General features: G+C 39.7%; 1 protein-coding gene across 5 annotated transcripts in view; it reads left to right on the top strand.

Moving 5' to 3' along the window:
* The window catches only part of NKAIN3 (sodium/potassium transporting ATPase interacting 3), a 514,014-nt gene that overhangs the window by 118,048 nt on the left and 377,285 nt on the right, over positions 1–18,681 (top strand). The gene's annotated exons all lie outside the window — the stretch shown is intronic.

Here is an 18,681-nt window from a genome sequence, read left to right as displayed (position 1 = left end):
GATGACGGCTACCAGTCATACTGCACTGTCTGCTGCCAAAAGGCAATTAACTGCTGCTGTGTAGCAATGCAGTACCGCGTCTGCCAGCACCCAGGAGACATACGGTGACGGTTTGCTGAGCGGGCTCCATGCTTGCCGTGGTATGGCGTCTGCACAGGTAACTCAAGAAAAAAGGCGCAAAACGATTGTCTGCCCTTGCTTTCACAGAGGGAGGGAGGGAATGGGGGCCTGACGATATGTACCCAGAACCACCCGCGACAATGTTTTAGCCCCAGCAGGCACTGGGATTTCTACCCAGAATTCAGATCGGCGGAGACTGCAGGAACTGTGGGATAGCCACCCACAGTGCAACGCTCCGGAAGTCGACGGTTGCCTTGGTACTGTGGACACACTCTGCTGACTACATGCACTTAGAGCACTTGTGTGGGGACACACACAATCAACTATTTAAAACCGCTTTCTACAAAACCGACTTCTATAAATTCGACCTAATTTCATAGTGTAGACATACCCTGAGAGACCAAGAGGCTCTGATAGAGAAGGGGTGTTATCTGTCTTCCTTTCAACCCCCATTCCTCACTGACATGGGCTAGCATTTGTGGGCCTAGAAGAAGACATAAGTCATCAGGGAATATTAGAATTGTATTGTGTTAGGATTGTAAAGGATGGTTACATGGTGCGCCTCAGGGATGGGTGGAGGGCATGCCAGGCATATGAGACGGTATGGAAGAGACAAGAGGATGGGAGTGGTAGAAAGGAGCAAAGGTAGTAGTGAGGTGCAATTCATGAAGGGATGAGGGAGAAACCTATTCAATTATACTTTTTCTTCCTCAAGTTCCTAAACTTGTCCAGGCTGATACGTTGCACTATGTCAAAACAATGAGACACCTCCACGTTATACCTGCGAATCGTGCACATGGCTAGCCTACAAGAAAGTCATGCTTATATTGTGGTGACTACATCCTCCCTCCTGGTTTCCCATTTCTTCATTTCACCTACCTGTTGCCTCTTGTCTTTAGCTAGCATTGTAAGTTCTTTAATGCAGGGATGGTCTTTTGGTGTACATTTGCACAGTGCTTTCTAGAATGGAGCTGTAAGTTGGGTGTGGCCTGAAGATACTATTGTATTGTAAAATAATAAAAATATTGGTTCGCTTCACATCATACCTTTTTCTGGTGAGAACTGTCAATGGTGCATGCTGCCAAAATAACCCCCCCACACAAAAAACTCCTGAAGATACAACTGATTAAATGAATTCAGTGGAATTTATAACCCCTTCTTCTTTGATGTTTGTGAATGTTTGCGGTTTTGTTAACTCACAAGTTATGAGGTACCTGTTATAAATGCAGATGAACTTGTTCACATGTGAATATTAGTTTGCATATATGGTTGGGTCTTCATGCTGGAAACTGTAAAAGTTAGCCATCCAATCAGGTAACCAAACGATATCATGATACTTTTATGACCAATCAGAAAGCATGAATAACAAACAGTGCAAAAAATCAGTGAACAATTCACAAGCTAGTAAAAAGGTGGAAATACATTCACATAAAGCATTCATTGAACAATTTCACCTAAAGAACTGATTTGTAAAAACCATATGGACAATTTGCAAACCAAATAAAAGAGCTAAATTCATTGAATAAATTGTTAGCTGCTATTAGTTTGATTTGTTCTAATAAGTTTTATTCAGTATCAAGTAATGAAGGCAAAATATAGTATTAACATTACACTTCAGCCAAATGGATCCGCATTCAGAACAAATTTGGACAGATCTTCAAAAAGACACTTTCCTTTCCTAATTTTCTCAATATGTTTGCTTTAAAAATCACGGCCGTTGAAATTCATGAGTAATATATGAATAGACCTTTTTAATTATTATTCTTCCTGTTTCAACTGCAAGGCTAAAATATATTTTCCTACACATCTTAGGCTCCATTTGCTATTGTCTTTATTGTGGTAAGAAAGGGTTTTCATTTTACAGCCCTTTGTGTTCCTATATCCATGTAAATACAAGGATTTTTTTGCTAGCTTTATCCAGTTCTCAGCTGGAAGCTTTTTATTTTGATCTTTTATATTGTGTGCAGCTCATTATAGCTTGAATTAGGTCTCTGAGGAGGCCTGATGCCCTTTCCTGAAAGGTGCATTACATCTGTAAGCACTTCCAAGGTCAGGTTCTTCTTAAACTGGGAAAACATAATTATCTTTTTATTGATCTATTGGAGTACTTTTATTTACCTTCTTACTGAACACCAAAAGGGATCAGGAAATATACCAGAAGAATGATAGAGTTTCTTTTTTTAGTTATGATTTGCACTATGTGGATAACAAATAATCAGTTCATCATTTTCAAAAACTGAGTTTTATACTGACAGCCTCTGAACAAAAAATAATGACCCTGATTTACAGAAGTAATGAGCGAACTCCGCTCTTGTTGTTGTGGATGGGAGTTGAGGTTCCTCAGCATGTCTAGAAGTTGGCCTGCAGATACACCTTAGGTTAATGGCGTTAGCGAGTGCCTCCTTGGGGAGCCAAAGGCCATGTCATCATCCTGCCATGAATATGTTTAACAATTAACCTCAAAATATGCAATTTCTTACAGCTAGAAAGTATACTTTAATATCTGGAAAGAAAAAAAACTGTGTGTGTGTGTGAGAGAGAGAGAAGCATGTGGCAGCGGGTGCCAATTGCAGAACGCAATATACCTGCAAAACAGACACAGCGAAGGGGATGGATGTCTCCCCAGGCAAATGGGGGGAGAGTTACACTCCTGCACGGCTAGCCACTGGCTTGGATATCACCCTTCAGCCACAACATATGCTATTTCTACCATTTTCGTAGGGTTTCTGAAATGGTTATCCTTAGTTTCCTCCTTCAAATCTTTCTTTAAAATCCGCCTCCGCTGTGATGCCTACTAAGCGCTTGACAGTGGTTTGGCAGCTGATGGGATATGTCTACTGCTTATTATTCTAATTGTAATCATCTCACTTTTACCTTGTGGTCCCTACCTGTATGTATGTTGTATATACCTATTGTCCCTTTTGGGCAGTAACTGCCTTTTCACAATGTTTGTACAGTGCCTAGCACAATGGGGCCTAGTCCCTGACTGGGGTCTTTAGCTGCTACTGCAATACAAATAAAAAATTATAATAAAATAGTTAGTTTCTCTAGCCCCCACTGTGGTACTGGTAGGAGAGAGTCCTTGTTACATGGCTGCTTTTGTGATTGTGGGTTGTTGTACTGAGTTTCCAGCCATGCCCTCCTCCTTCCACAGGTTCATTTTGGAATGAGGAACATGGCTAGCTGAACTTCAAGTTATTCTTCTGCTCCTCCTTCCTTCCTTCCTGAAACTGCTTTTTCTTCCCTGTCCCCTCATTCCTGATCTTTCATCTTGTGTGTGTTTGTTTGTTGTAGTAGCAGCAGCAGCAGCACCTAAATGCCCAAATGAGATGGGGGCCATGTTGTGCTAGGCACCTTACTGTGTATTTGTAAGAGACAGATGTTTAAGGCAGAGACTGACATTCTGGCTAGACCAGACAAAGGATGAGAGGGGAGACAAAGGCACAGAGGTGATGTGAGTTGCTCAAGCTTACACAGCAGGCCGGTGACAGGGCCAGGAACAGAAACTAAGGCTCCCAACTCCCAGTCCAGTGTCCTCTAGATATTTCTCCTCTCCACTTCTTTCTCTTCTCCTACTGTTTCCTGATGGATCATTCTCTCCCTTCCCCCCTGCCCACCTAATATTTCTATACCCCCAGCTCAGCTTAGCTGATCTTTCTCCTTTCCTCTCTCACTTATGACCCTCTGTCAGTTTTATCACACCTGAAAACAGTTTTATCACAATTCCCTCCAATCTGACAATATATTTCTGGTTATGGGATTCCGAGGACTGAAAGGCAGCTATATTCCAGTGACATACAGTGTCTATGGTGCCCCAAATTGCATTGTTCTATTTTGCTGCTATAACATATTTCAAACTCAGACTAGTTTGCTGTTCACTATAATCCCTGACTCTCTATTAGTATTACTGTTCCCAGGTTCTTCCTTCTATTTTGCTTCCTACCCTGCCAGTCTGTAACTCTCAGTATTCTTATTTGCTTGTCTATTCCATTTTTGACTGCCATATGATAATGTATATCCCTCTGCTAAGAAGTAGCTGCTGTCAGAGCCTTTCAGGTTGCTTCAAAGGAGAAATCAGTGATACAGTGTCTGGGTATTTTCTTAGTGTAATTTTTTTTTTAATAAACCAAACCCTGAACAAAGGCAGTCACAAAAGGCATGCAGATACTGCAGCCTCAACACCAGTGCCCTGTTGGAAGGAAGCAACTCTACCCCAATAACTTACTCTAATTAGATTAGGGCAGAGAGCAAACTCTCTTGCTATTTGCTACAGCTTCCACAAAAGAACCTACCTCAAAAAACTTATAATATAGTGTTTCTTCAAGTACTATACAATGCTCAGACACTAAGAAAAATAACTTGTAAGACTGTATACACCATCCACACCATAACAATACTGACCTTAAACCTCTGAGTAGAAAAACTTACTAATTTCTTATGTGTTCCATTCTTCTTTTTAAGAAAAGCTAAATTTGCAATGGTGTTATGTCCATCTATCAGTATTTCATGAATTAGTCACTTGTAAATATAGCTGACAACATCAGAATTTCTCTCCTATGGGAAATTTCAATATAACACTTCATTTTCCTCCCAAGTTGACACTAAAAATCACTATCTAAATTTTTCATGAAACAAAAAGTTCTGAAAATTTTCAGTTCAGAAATGTCAGTGAAACACTTCAAGATTCTCAAATTGAAACATTTGATTTGGTTCAGTGAATAATATCAAAACATCTCATTTCAGCTTGGTTTGATGTTGATCTGTTTCCTCTGAACTGCTGGAGTGCCTTTTGGTCGGTTTTCTTCAAGTGCCTCATGACCTCATTTTTCTCTATGGGCTTGGCTCCCCAGCAGGACTGCATTACGAAGGTGCATTGCAATCACATGACTCCCATGATACATCACATCTGTTCAACCACAGGGAAAACTGCGCTGCTTTACAGGAAATGTAGTTAAGCCAGGGAACTGGGCCCAGTTCTAATTGTAGTGCTCTGTGAAGGGCCTTTCAGCTTCTCTTTCAAAATGTATTGTTTGGGAATCCCCAGAGAATTTGATCTCAAATATAGATTCCTAAGTGGTTTTCCAGAAATCACTTTAATAATAAAATGAACAGTTGTGCACAAAGTCATATCTATCTATATACGTGGTCCAGTGGAATGTCCAGTGAAAGTGGTGACATGTTGTCATATTGTCCCATGCTAGTTGTAGTGCATGTGTATGATATGTGAAAATAGGAGGTGGAAGAAAACACTGTTAAGAAACTGGGATGCAAACTGTTGCCTAGAAAAGTGTGCTTCGTTATGTTACTGACCACTATTGTGAATTCATAACACTACATAATCTAGAATTTGTTAGGACAGTAGGGTCAGATTTTCAGCTGGCATCAGTTGGCATAATTCAGTGGAGCTACACTGGTTTACATGAGCGGTGGACATGGTGCAATAAAGAGTTGGATTGTTTTACTTGCTGTGTACAAAATTCTGCAGCAGGCTTTTGTATGCTGGGGTGACTTTTTTTGACCCCCTTTGTTTCTGCCATTTTTTGGTAACCGTTTTCTATAGAACATTAATTTAAATGATGGTAATATCAGATGGTAGCAAGCACCTTTTATAGAACTGGGAGAATGCATTTACCGTTTGCACCAGACTTATGCTGTAACTCATTCAGCAAGAGCTAACACACACTACTCATAATCATGACTGTGAAGCCAAGCTCATTTGTTCTGTGTGTCACAGGTAAGGGCAACTGCACCTATATTCCCCCATCATGGGCCACCAAGGTGGGGAGGGATAGCTCAGTGGTTTGAGCATTGGCCTGCTAAACCCAGGGTTGTGAGTTCAATCCTTGAGGGGGACATTTGGGATCTGGGGCAAAAATTGGGGATTGGTCCTGCTTTGAGCAGGGGGTTGGACTAGATGACCTCCTGAGGTCCCTTCCAACCCTGATATTCTATGATTATGATACCCACTGCAGGCTCCCAGCTCTGCATTCTCCTCCCACTAGACAATTCCCAGGTAAACCATTTGACACTGTTTGTCCCAAAAGTTCATTCCTGTCTGGCACATTCAGTATAGTCCCAGCTTCTCCCTAGAAAGGTTACATACAGTCGCTGACCACAATAATACATAACCTTTGCATTTAAGACAATGAATTCCAAAGATTCTGAAACTTAATTCAGTAGGGTTTTTCAAGGATATTGCAGGAAATTGTCATATCTGGCACAATGTGGTTTATTTCAGTTCTGTCATTATAAATGATACATGGAAACTTGGTGCCGTTTGATGTTTTGATTTTTCTTTATACATGATAAAGGAGAAGTAATTTTTAATATAATTTGCACCATAATATGAAGTCACACATAAAACAGAGTCCAAATAACTGCCCTATGAAATGAAGTTTTATTTTGTCAAATTATGATCTAATTTCACATATCAATAAAAATTTCAGGGGAGGCAAAAAGCTAGCATGACCATAACAAACCTCTTATACACAAGGGTTGTTCCTAACAGTCAGACAATTGGAAAAATGCCCAGACCTTCTTTTTTTAGAAACATATTTGTATAAAGAAGTGCAGCCTGAGCAGAAAGGTACAACCTACTTATTAAAAATCAATACAAATTAATTTTTGCCTCCTAGAGAACACATCTTGGGCTAAGCAAATGAACATTCAAGACTAGACCACAGCTGCTTGAGCCAATGCTGCATTCGGGGGTAGGAGTCATGCCTACATTGACTGGAGGCATTCTGCCTGGAGAGAACACATGCACGCAGTGTCTCTAGAGGTAATAAGGGAACACTCTTTTGCTCTCACGCATGCGCACACACACACAGTAGTGGCAATCAAATGCTCTCTCTGACTTCCACACCAGACTACTGGCCAGTTCGCAATGGGGTGAAGAGTCTCAGTTCTGCCTCTTTAGGGCATCTGAGTCTGATGTGCCAAGACCTGCCCCTTTTCTGTCCCCCTCCCTTTGCAGTCTGGGAGAATAAATGGGAATTCTGAGTACAATGTGTGCATATGTTGCTTATGAGAGAAGCAATCCTGTGGCCTGTCTCCACCCACACTGAGGCAGTCCATTCACCTTGTTCATAAATCATAAGGGAGTGAGAAGTGATCAGTCTCCCCATTACCCACATTCACCTCCTCTAAGTTCAACAAAGGTGTGCTATGGGGGTTGGTGCCCATTGACCTTCCCATGATATGCCTCAGCTCTGCAACATCTTAGGGCATCTCTGGCTGTAGTCAGAGAAATGATACCTACTTGAGAGCAGGACTTCGGGTCTCCACTGTTGCAAAGTGGAGTAGGGGTGGGGAGACTCTAGACCTCCCAGATGACCTATATTCAGTTTGGAGTAACAGAGGCCACAGATGTTGTGAGCCTCATGATTAGTTGAGCCAACTAGGCTAATGCACATAGCTGATGTGGTAGTGGTCAGTTGGTTACCGTTGTAAACCTCTGGAGGAGAAGAGACAAGTGGATCTCAGGTGGGAGCATAGGATGGTATGTAGGCTACTGGTCAGCCTCTCCTCAGAAGATGCCAAAATTAAAGGAGATCCCAATGTGTGTAATTTGTAAGAGGGAGCTTATTGCATTTTTGTGGGTTCATTCATGGCATCCTTCTTTGAAATTTTGGCTCCAAATGTCAACAGAAAAAATAATGTATAATCTTTCACAACCCCATGAAACAGTGCTTAGCACTTGCTTCGCACTAGTATTACCCAGATAAGGAAATGTGTTTAAGAGCCTGCAGTACTAATTAGCCATTGTGAGTGAAATGGGCACTGCAGAAATTCTCCAAGCAGGAATGTATCATTGCTCTGACAAATTCAGATGGAGCATATTAATGGAAAACTTAACTGGGATGAGGATTATGTGCAAACTGAGAAATTTAAAACATTGAAATTGAAATGACAAAGACATAAAGGAATAACTTGTACAAGCTGTCCGTCAACAGAGCTACCCATTTTTACAAATTTCTCCTTTTGTCACAACTCAAAGGAAAGAGGAGACATTAAAGCACATTTTGGGAACAAGGTTTATTTTAAAGGCAAGAAAAATATGTTCTGAATCAGGAGTTGGAAGTAGGAAGCAGCCTTTCACCTCAAAGCTGCTGCTTTAAGCCCAGATTATTAGTCACTATCATCTAAGGCTGTAAACTGCCGCTGTATCACTGTATGTGAAGACATGTCCAAAGAGTTAATCAGCACCCACAGCCCCACTCCTTACCCAGGATCTGTAACCAGGATGTCAATTACCCTCAAACTTTTGTACTAGTGACCCCTTTCACATAGCAAGCCTCTGAGTGTGGCCCTCCCCCCCTTAAAAATTAAAAACACTTTTTGGTATATTTAACACCGTTATAAATGCTGGAGCAAAGCAGGGTTTAGGGTGGAGGCTGGCTGCTCGCGACCCCCCCATGTATTAACCTCGTAATCCCCTGCGGGATCCCGACTCCCAGTTTGAGAACCCCGATCTAAGGGCTGCCAGTTCATAGTAGGCAGGGGTCCTGATATCTAAAACCACCATCAGAATTGGGATCTTATATGGCAGTTAAAGCATGGAGACTAAACTGTCTTCTTCTGTTCTGAGTATACTGAGACTCTTCTGTACTGTAGAGGTGTTCCCTCCAGACATTTATTCTCTTTTTTTCCATCTAAATATCTTTCTAGGTTCCTTTTGCACCACACTCATCACCCGGAAATATGAGCATCTATTCAAGGGCCTTATATTGTCCCATAAATGTATGACACTGCATGTATAACTGCACTCAATCTGTATTGTATAATCTGTACCTGCTACAGATCATTTAATGCTGGACACCTTCCTTATGACGCAAGGTTGTCTGCTTTTGGCAGGTGTGTTTTTTTTTTTTTTTTAAAAAGGTCATGATGAGCAGACATGATGTTTCATTTTCCCCTCACTAACACATGGATGCATGTGCTTTACACCTCTGGGAAGCCCAAGTGAATGGAAGCAACCAAGAGTCTAGAAGTTCTTCTTACTTTATCCACACTAAAATTTGCAGTCTGCTAAGGACATGCCTGGCAACATGAGCCACTGTTCCAGTCAGCTTGCAGTATTCCAAGTTCTTTCCATGTTTGACGGGAAGCATTAACAAATGGTGAAGGTATAAAATATTTAAAGCCTATGAGGCACTGCAAACTGTCAAAATGATCTATTCCACATGTGTGGCATTATACTGAGCCTTTTAGAGCAGCTTTGCAGTTTGTTAGCTCTAGCTAGAATTGCTGTTTTCTTATACTTCACTGAACTACATCATAAAACAAACAATAAAGTTTGGAATATATTTTTAAATTTCCAAGCCACTTTTTTGGTTCATTTTCCTTCAGCTAGTGCGCATCAGACTCGGAGAAAGGGTGGGGTGTGTGGATTTTACATTGTTCTAATGAATGATTTAACAGTTTTGGAATCAGAAGTAACCTTTGGAAAAACTTTTTCATTTGGATCTTGCTGCTTCCATCAACTCAACATCTTGCTGAGTTGCTAGTATGAACAGATTTTTTTTTTCAAATTTAGAAGGCAATAAGTCATGTTAAGATTACCCAGCTTCCATCTGGGCCTGAAGGAAACTCAATAATGTCCACTGCATGTGGTCCTTTCATGCTAGGGTCGCCACCTGTCATCCAGTGAGCCTAACAGCTTTGCCTGGAAATAATGTGTGGGAGGGGATGTATATGACTTGCAAAATAAAAAAGCATCATTATCCCCAAGGGAGAAGCAAAGAACATTTGAATCAAATTACAATACCCTGCATTTAAGGTGGTTTTTTTTTTTTGCAGTTAAAGTACACTTTTACCTTTTTCTCCAGTTGCTTGCAGTTCAGACAACAGAAAGTAGTGACTAAAAGTGTACAGCCACCTAATGATGAAAAATGAAGATGGGTTAAACAGGATTTCCAAAACCCCCACTAAATCCAGGAAATTCCTCCTTAATAAATCAGAAGAGCAAGGTAATAAATGAATCAACTTAGGTGTCGTGTGACATTACTAATATCACTCTGCTTGAAGGAAGGCTCCTTGTAATGGAAAGGTTTGTTAATAAAGAAAGCTCTTCACAGCCATTGGGATTTTTTTGTTAATAAACATGGTGTCAGCTGGCAATGGTATTTCTAGGTAATGTTCTACATTTCTAACCAAGTAATATATTGAAGTGGCTGCAAGGACATATACACTTAGTTTTTTTGTTTTTTCAATTATCCTCCTTGGTATCGAGGTCAAAAGATAAATATTTGACTGGATAGAATTTCCTGTGAGGCTACAACTTGTTTCTAAGCAGAAATTGGTCAAGAAAGGTTCTTAGCACAACTGTAGTCACCACCAGATTGCAAAATCTGGGCCCATAGAATCATAGAAGTGTAGGGCTGGAAGGGACGTCAAGAGATCATGTAATCTACCCTCCTACACTGAAACAGGACAAATTATTCCTAGATTGCTGATTGGGAGGAGTTTGTTTGTCTAACTTAAAAAGCTCCAGTGAAAGAAGGCAAAAAACCTTCAATGATGGGAATTCCACAACCTCCCTTGGATGCCTATTCCAGTACTTACCTAGCCTTATATTTGGAAAGTTTTTCCTAACATCTAACCTAAATCTCCCTTGCTGTAGATTAAGTTAATTATATCCTGTCCTACCTTCAGTGGACATGGAGAACAATTGATCACCATCCTCTTTATAATAGCCGCTAACCATATATGAAGATTCTTATCAGTTCCTGGCACCCCATAGGGAGGGAAGGAGTGAATTTAGGAGAAGTAAGGGAGATAATGGAGGGCAGCTGGGATTGTGTAGGGAGAATGAAATGAGAAGAATACATGAGAGAAAGGAAAAGAATAACAACATTCCTTTTCTGCCGGACACACTGTCCCATACACAGGGTTTCCAGCAAAACCACCATCTAATCTTGAACCAGAAGAGGATCGCTCTATTTTGTTCAGCTGATATTGTGTATTTGTCTTATGTAACCTAAGTAAAATTCTACACTGACTCTCACCTTGTATGATCCCACTGACTTCATCATGGTTGCACAGGGTGCATGTCGACGCAGAATGTGTTCACCTGAAAACTGGTATTGACATCTAGTTTTGCATCTGTCTGGATGGAAGCTCTATTTCTGTGCTAATCTGCATTTTACCTTGTGAAGCATTACCCTCACAATGTGTCCATGTAGTATGAAGTGGAGGTGTAGCTATGTGGATCTCAGGATATTAAAGAAACAAGGTAGGGGAGGGAATATCTTATATTGGACCAACTTCTGTTGGGGAGAGAGACAAGCTTGTGAGCTTACACAGAGCTGTTCCTCAGGCCTGTGTAGGCTCAAAAACTTGCCTTTGACAACAGAAATTGGTCCAATAAAAGGTATTACCTCACCCACCTTGTCTCTCTAATGCGTCCATATGGCATTTAAAACAGTAATAGAGAAAATAACCCAGTAAAAAAATATACTGTCAAAACAGCAGTGTTCTGTGAGTAATCTGCTCCTTAGGCAGTAATGCACTGTGGGTGCCTTCCATGTGAGAACTGTATGTTGAAATCTCTCACAGAAACATCTTACAATCCACACACCTCTGAATATATATTACACAGCAAAGCAGGGTTGTCTAAAATCTCTTCTAATAAAGGATTCTGATTTTATTTTTCTTTTCTGAGTAATTGTGTCTCCCACTCACAAAGGGGTTTTCTGTTGAGCACCTTTCATATGGTGAAGTAAAGGAATGAACATGACGATTCTTGGCCAGATTTTTAGTCTTAAAAAAGAATGACTCTGTGGTTTTATAATATAATTGTCATTATATTTAGATTTCTCAGAATATCGAGTACATATATACCCAGCTCTTTGCCTATCCTATTTCGATCCAGAGTTTACTCTTACTTGCTTATTGAGGATACACTCAAGAGTTCCTTCCATGGTACTTATCCGTGACCATATTCTGCAACCCTTGTTCAACTTGAGTAGTATCTATCAGCAGCCTTATTCATTACATGAGGAACTATTAATTGTGAGAAAGGGTGGTATGATAATATCCAAACTAATTGTAGAGTAAATCACTTTTTCAATTTTTGGGATGAGATCACACATATCAATATGCCAGACCCTTTGTCTGGTAGACATGTTACTCACCACATTATGGCTTGCAATTTGTCCCCTTGAAACATGAAAAAAGGCAAATGTGCTAATCTTAGGAAGTGTTTGGATCCTGTAGCATTTTTTGTAATCCAGGTTACACAATTTACCTGAATTTATTTATGGGATACTACTATATTCATATTGCATCTATCTGGTTTGGAATTAACAATCATTTCCAAATATGGAGAACAAAACTTTTTTCATCTATGGCTTTGCAATTAGAATTGGGTGAATAATTGATTTTTTTCAGTTTGGTGGCAGTTCCAATAGTTCAGGCACTGAGAAGTGGGAGATTTAGGTAACAGTCTGTGTTTCAGAGCATGGATTCAAATGGGGCAGGTGATAAAAGCCCACAGGTAAATCAAAAATGTGGAGACCTCAGATAAGTGTCAGAATCTGGGGGGGAACATTGGCTGTTATAGAAGGAACAAGGGAGAGACAAGAGAGAACATGGGGGAAAATCAAATCAGTATCTTAGATGACTGTATACTAATGCGAGAAATACGGGGAATAAGCAGGAAGAACTTGAAATGCTAGTTAATAAACACAACTATGACTTAGTTGGCACCACAAAGGCTTGGTGGGATAATAAGCATGACTGAAATATTGGTATAGAAGGGTGCAACTTGCTCCAGAAGGACAGGCAGGGGAAAAAAGGGGGGGAAGAGGCATTGCCTTATATATTAAAAATGTATACACTTAGACTCAGGTTGAGATGGAAATAGGAGACAGGCTTGTTGAAATTCTCTGGGTAAGGATAAAAGGGGTCATAAACAAGGGTGATGTCATGGTAGGGGTCTACTACACCACACCTAATCAGGAAGAAGAGGTGGATGAGGCTTTTTTTAAACTAACAAAATCCACCAAAGCACAGGACTGGGTGGTGATTGTGGACTTTAACTACCCAGACATCTGTTGGGAAAATAATACAGTAAGGCACAGATTATCCAACAAGTTATTGGAATGTATTGGAGACTATTTTTTATTTTTTTTATTTTAGAAGGTGGAGACAACTACTAGCGAACAGGCTGTTCTAGATTTGATTTTGACAATTAGGGAGGAACTGGCTGAGAATTTGAAGGTAGAAGGCAGTTTAAGTGAAAGTGATTGTGAAATGATAGAGTTCATGATTCTAAGGAATGGTAGGAGGGAAAACAGCATAATAAAGATAATGGATTTCAAGAAGGTAGACTTTAGCAAACATAGGGAGTTGGTAGGTAAGATCCCATGGGAAGCAAGTCTAAGGGGAAAAACAGTTCAAGAGAGTTGGCAGTGTTTCAGAGAGACATTATTAAGGGCACGAAAGCAAACTATCTCACTGTATTGGAAAGATAGGAAGTATGGCAAGAGATCACCCTGACCTAACCAGGAGATCTTCAGTGATCTGAAACTCAAAAAAGAGTCCTACAAAAAAGTAGAAACTAGGTCAAATTACAAAGGATGCATATAAACAAATAACACAAGTATGTAGGGACAAAATTAGAAAGTCCAAGGCACAAAAGATTAAACTAGCTAGAGACACAAAGGGTAACAAAAAAAATTTCTACAAATTCATTAGAAGCTAGCGGAAGACCAAGGACAAGGTAAGCCCATTACTCAATGGGAACAATAACAGAAAATGTGGAAATGACAGAAGTGCTAAATGACGTTTTTGTTTCGGTTTTCACCAAAAAGGTTAGTAGCGATTGGACATCTAACATAGTGAATGCTAATGAGGTAGGATCAGAGGCCAAAATAGGGAAAGAACAAGTTAAAAATTACTTAGACAAGTTAGAAGTCTTCAAGTCACCAGAGCCTGATGAAATACAACCTAGAATACTCAAGGAGCTGACTGAAGAGATATCTGAGCTATTAGCAATTATCTTCGAAAAGTCATGGAAAACAGGAGAGAATCCAGAGGACTGGAAAAGGGCAAATATAGTGCCAATCTGTAAAAGAAGAAATAAGGACTACATGGGGAATTACAGACCAGTCAGCTTATCTTCAGCACCCCAAAACATAATGGAGCAAATAATTAAGCAATCAATTTGTGAACACCTAGAATATAATAAGGTGGTTTATATATATAAAACAGTCAACAAGAACAAATCATGTCAAACCAACCTAATAGCTATCTTTGACATGATAGGGGGGAATTGGTAGATGTGTTTAGTAAGGCTTTTGATACTGTCTTTCATGACCTTCTCATAAACAAACTAGGGAAATACAACCTAGATTGAGCTACTATAAGGTGGGTGCAGAACTGGTTGCAAAACCATTCTCAGAGAGTAATTATCAGTTGTTCACAGTTGAGCTGGAAGGGCATAACGAGTGGGGTCTCACAGAGATCAGTTCTGGATCTGGTTCTGTTCAATACCATCATCAATGATTTATAAAATTTGTGGATGACTCTAGTCTGGGAGGGGTTGCAAGTGCTTTGGAGGATCGGATTAAAAGTCAAAATGACCTGGACAAACTGGAGAAATGGTCTGAAGTAAATAGGATAAAATTCAATAAGGACAAATGCAAAGTACTCCACTTAGGAAGGAACAATCAGTGGCACACATACAAAATGGGAAATGACTACCTAGGAAGGAGTACTGCAGAAAGGGACCCGGGGGTCATAATGGATCGCAAGCTAAATATGAGTCAACAATATAACACTTGCAAAAAAAGCAAACATCATTCTGGGATGTATTAGCACGAATGTTGTAAGTAAGACATGAGAAGTAATTTTGCTGCTCTACTCCACTTTGATTAGGCCTCAACTGGAGTATTGTGTCCAGTTCTGGGTGCCATATTTCAGGAAAGATGTGGAAAAGTTGGAGAAAGTCCAGAGAAGAGCATAAAGAATGATTAAAGGTCTAGAAAAAGTGACCTGTGAGTGAAAATGAAAAAAATTGCATTTGTTTAGTCTGGAAAAGAGAAGACAGAAAGCAGTTTTCAAGTACATAAATGGTTGTTAAAGGAGGAGGGAGAAAAATTATTTTTCTTACCCTCTGAGGATATGATAAGAAGCAATGGGCTTAAATTGCAGCAAGGGAGGTGTAGGTTGGACATTAGGAAAAACTTCCTAACTGTCAAGGTGGCTAAGCACTGGAATAAATTGCCTAGGGAAGCTGTGGAATCTCCATCAGTGGAGATTTTTCAGAGCAGATTAGACTAACACCTGTCAGGGATGGTCTAGATATACTTAATCCTGCCATGAGTGCAGGGAACTGGACTAGATGACCTCTCAAGGTCCTTTCCAGTCCTACGATTTGATAATTCTATGAAACCTGGGTCTCCCACATCCCAGGGGAGGACCCTAACCACTGGGCTAAAAGTTACAACGGGGTGCACCACCTCCTCTTCCAGCCACTTTTTTTCTGTCTTAAAATAATTGGAGAATGATGTCAAATTCATGAATCATTTCATGGCAACTGAACCTGCATTTTTCTGTGAATAAACTATTCATCCAAAAAAACTTGCCTAGCTCTGTTAGCAATATACTTAGAGAAGATACTTTATTGTTGCATATGAATCTCTTTCCCTGTATCTTAAGTGATTCACTGTTTTCCTCGCAGAGTGTAATTAATGAAGTAATTGAATGAAAAAAATTATCACTGATTTTTATTTAAACCAAGGAATTGTGATATATTAACTTAGACAGATATAGATATATTTAAAAATACAGCAGCCTATCTTACACTGCTCTTCCTCACTATAATTGCTCTTTGCTTAATTAATTCTTATGTAGGTTGCATATACTAATGTCTGTTGTTGTTGTATATGAGGCTTGTGTCCAAAATGACCTGAACAACTATAATAGTTTCACTATTGATCATGCAGTGATTTTCTGTCTCCTTTGTTTGGGCTGTATCTATAGAGGAGATTCAGAGATGAACAGCAACCATATTAATCCACTTCCATCCAACTGCCAAGGGCTCCAGGTTTAGACGAAACAAAAATATTGACAGTACAATAGGTAACAAGGGTCAGATAATTGGCTGCCTGTCTATCTGTATGTCTGACTTTGTGATTAATCTCTACCCTTTTTTCTTGGAGGTGGGGTTCCCCCCCATCTCCCCAGCAGTGGAATCTCATATTTCAGCTCTTTTTGCTTGGGTCCATACTTTGGTGCTGGTTCTATGTATTTCACTCACTATACCTGTGGTCCAGAAATAAATATAAAAGATTTGAAACTTATGAAAAAATAGATAAATAGGGCATTTAAGTAAATAAAGAATTGATCAATATCACCATTTATTAAATGTGATTGTGTGTGAAGATGTGACCGAGGACTGCTACTGTATAGCAAGAGCTCTGTGTCTTCCGTTTTCCTGTAAGACAATAGTTGTTGAAGAGTTCTGTGATGAGACATCATCAGCTATCACCTTGCAGGGTTGGGCAAATAATCTTGATTTGTGGAAACAGCTGATGTAGGTAGGGGTTTGTGTGCATGTCTCTGAAGTAAAGAAATACCAATATAATAATTACATATTTCTTAAATAATGATGTATTGTCATTTAGACAAGCTTCCTATAAAGGATGCTTATGCCTTTTAAAAGAAGTAACCACTGAAAATAATTCAGTATACCTAAGACGTGAATGGGTAATGCATTTTTCATGTTCTTTCGTTGCCTTATCTAACCTTTCATCATAGCTGTGATTATAGACTCAAACATTATTCTGTGGATAGTCCAACACCAAGCAAACAGTGGGGCTCTCAGAAAATTATCTATGTCCTAATTACTGAGTGGACTAAAATCATAATTTGCATGTATGACTATTGACAGAATGAATGCAACATTCATTGTAAGAATGTTATCTCATCAGGTGTCTTTTGTATCGTGACTTTTATTGACTTGCAAAGTAATAGCCTGAACATGTTAGTGAATTGTTGCATTTTTATCAGTTAACAGAAATTTCTGAACAAGGCTTGAAAGTATTCAAAATGTAGTTAACAGACATCAGTTGAACCTTTTTTGCATGGGTTGAAACAAGTGTTTTTGGAGTTTTCCACTTTAATCATGATTTATTGTAGCAGAAGTGATCTAGAGTGATTAAAAATAGCTATTTATTTATTTTCTGCCTGAATGTTAGGCCATCTAAAAATGTTCCTAGGTCTTCCAAATTGGGACACCTGAGGGATTACATGAGACATACTAATTTTAGATTTTGTGTTTACTTTGTTTTTTAAGAATGTTTTTGCTTCAAGCTTTGTTCACGAAGTTTGCTACTCTTCCTCATGTTAGACACTACTTCTATTCTGTAAATAGCCCTATTAACTATTTGTGGTAGAAGGTACTCTACCTGATGTAAGGAAGAATGTCAGAAATGGGTCCTCAAAAAATTGAAGGGACTGGATGCTTTAAGGGGATTTGTTGCCAGATTGAATCCATATGTTGCTAGAAAACTGAAAGTTGTTTCCATCATCTGAATGGGGAGTGGCCTATGAAAAATGACTTGGCAGTCTGAATGCTGTTCCTAGTAGAGGTGTCCGCATCACAATTGTCACTAATTAGCAGGGCAGTCGAGGCCTGGATGGACACTGGAAATTAACTATACTAGAATGGTGATGGGGCAGTAGAGGGGAAACTTAACAGCTGCTGCCTGTACTTTGGACCTGTTCTGCTGATAAAGATTTGTAGCCTTCAATTTCAATCACACACCTTTCTCGACCATAATTTTTTTTTTTAACATTTATACTTAAAAAAATAAATCCAAGTATTCTCATAGGAAGAAAAAATCTAGAAATACAGTGGGTCTGTACCATTTACTATTATTTAATATAGGTCAGATTTTCATAGCTGCTGGAACTAAAGGTACTGGGGGTACTGCTGTATTCCTTGGCTTAAAGTGGTTGCTATCATATATAGGGTTTACCATTTGGTTCAATGGCTCTCAGCACCTCCACTATGCAAATTGTTCCAGCACCACTGCAGATTTTGCCACTTTTGATTACATCAAGTAGTGCATGGCCCTGAAAGTGCATGGCTCCTTCATTTCACTGGGGTTGTTTGTGGAGTCAGATGCCACTCAGAGTAAGTAAGGGTATCATAATATGGCCCTGTGTGTTTAGCACTCATGTATCTTCGCCCTGCACAAACATGGAACCAAATTCAAACGCAAACAAAACAACTCAGACTTTTATTGAAGGCACAAGAAAAAAGTGGTTTAAGGAGGGATTAGAATTTGGTGTATGGTCTGGAGCTTTATTAGTGCACAAGGACAGGGACAAGGACAAGCACAAGGGAAGAAGGTGTGAAAACAAGAAGGAGAGAAGAATACAAATGGGACATTGAGGAGGGATGCCTGGGAGAAGTGTAGATTGCGGAGAGGGAGTAGGAGGAAATGAGAGCAGAGACATCAGCAGGGACGCCGTTGTACAGTACCTTAAAGGTGAGAACAAGAAGTTTAAACATGATATGAAAGGAAGCCGGTGTGGGTATTCAGA

Source organism: Chelonia mydas, chromosome 2 (assembly GCF_015237465.2).
Source record: "Chelonia mydas isolate rCheMyd1 chromosome 2, rCheMyd1.pri.v2, whole genome shotgun sequence".
Lineage (NCBI taxonomy): Eukaryota > Metazoa > Chordata > Testudines > Cheloniidae > Chelonia > Chelonia mydas.
Note: the sequence above shows the minus strand (reverse complement) of the source record. Positions and strands in the feature narration are given on the sequence as shown.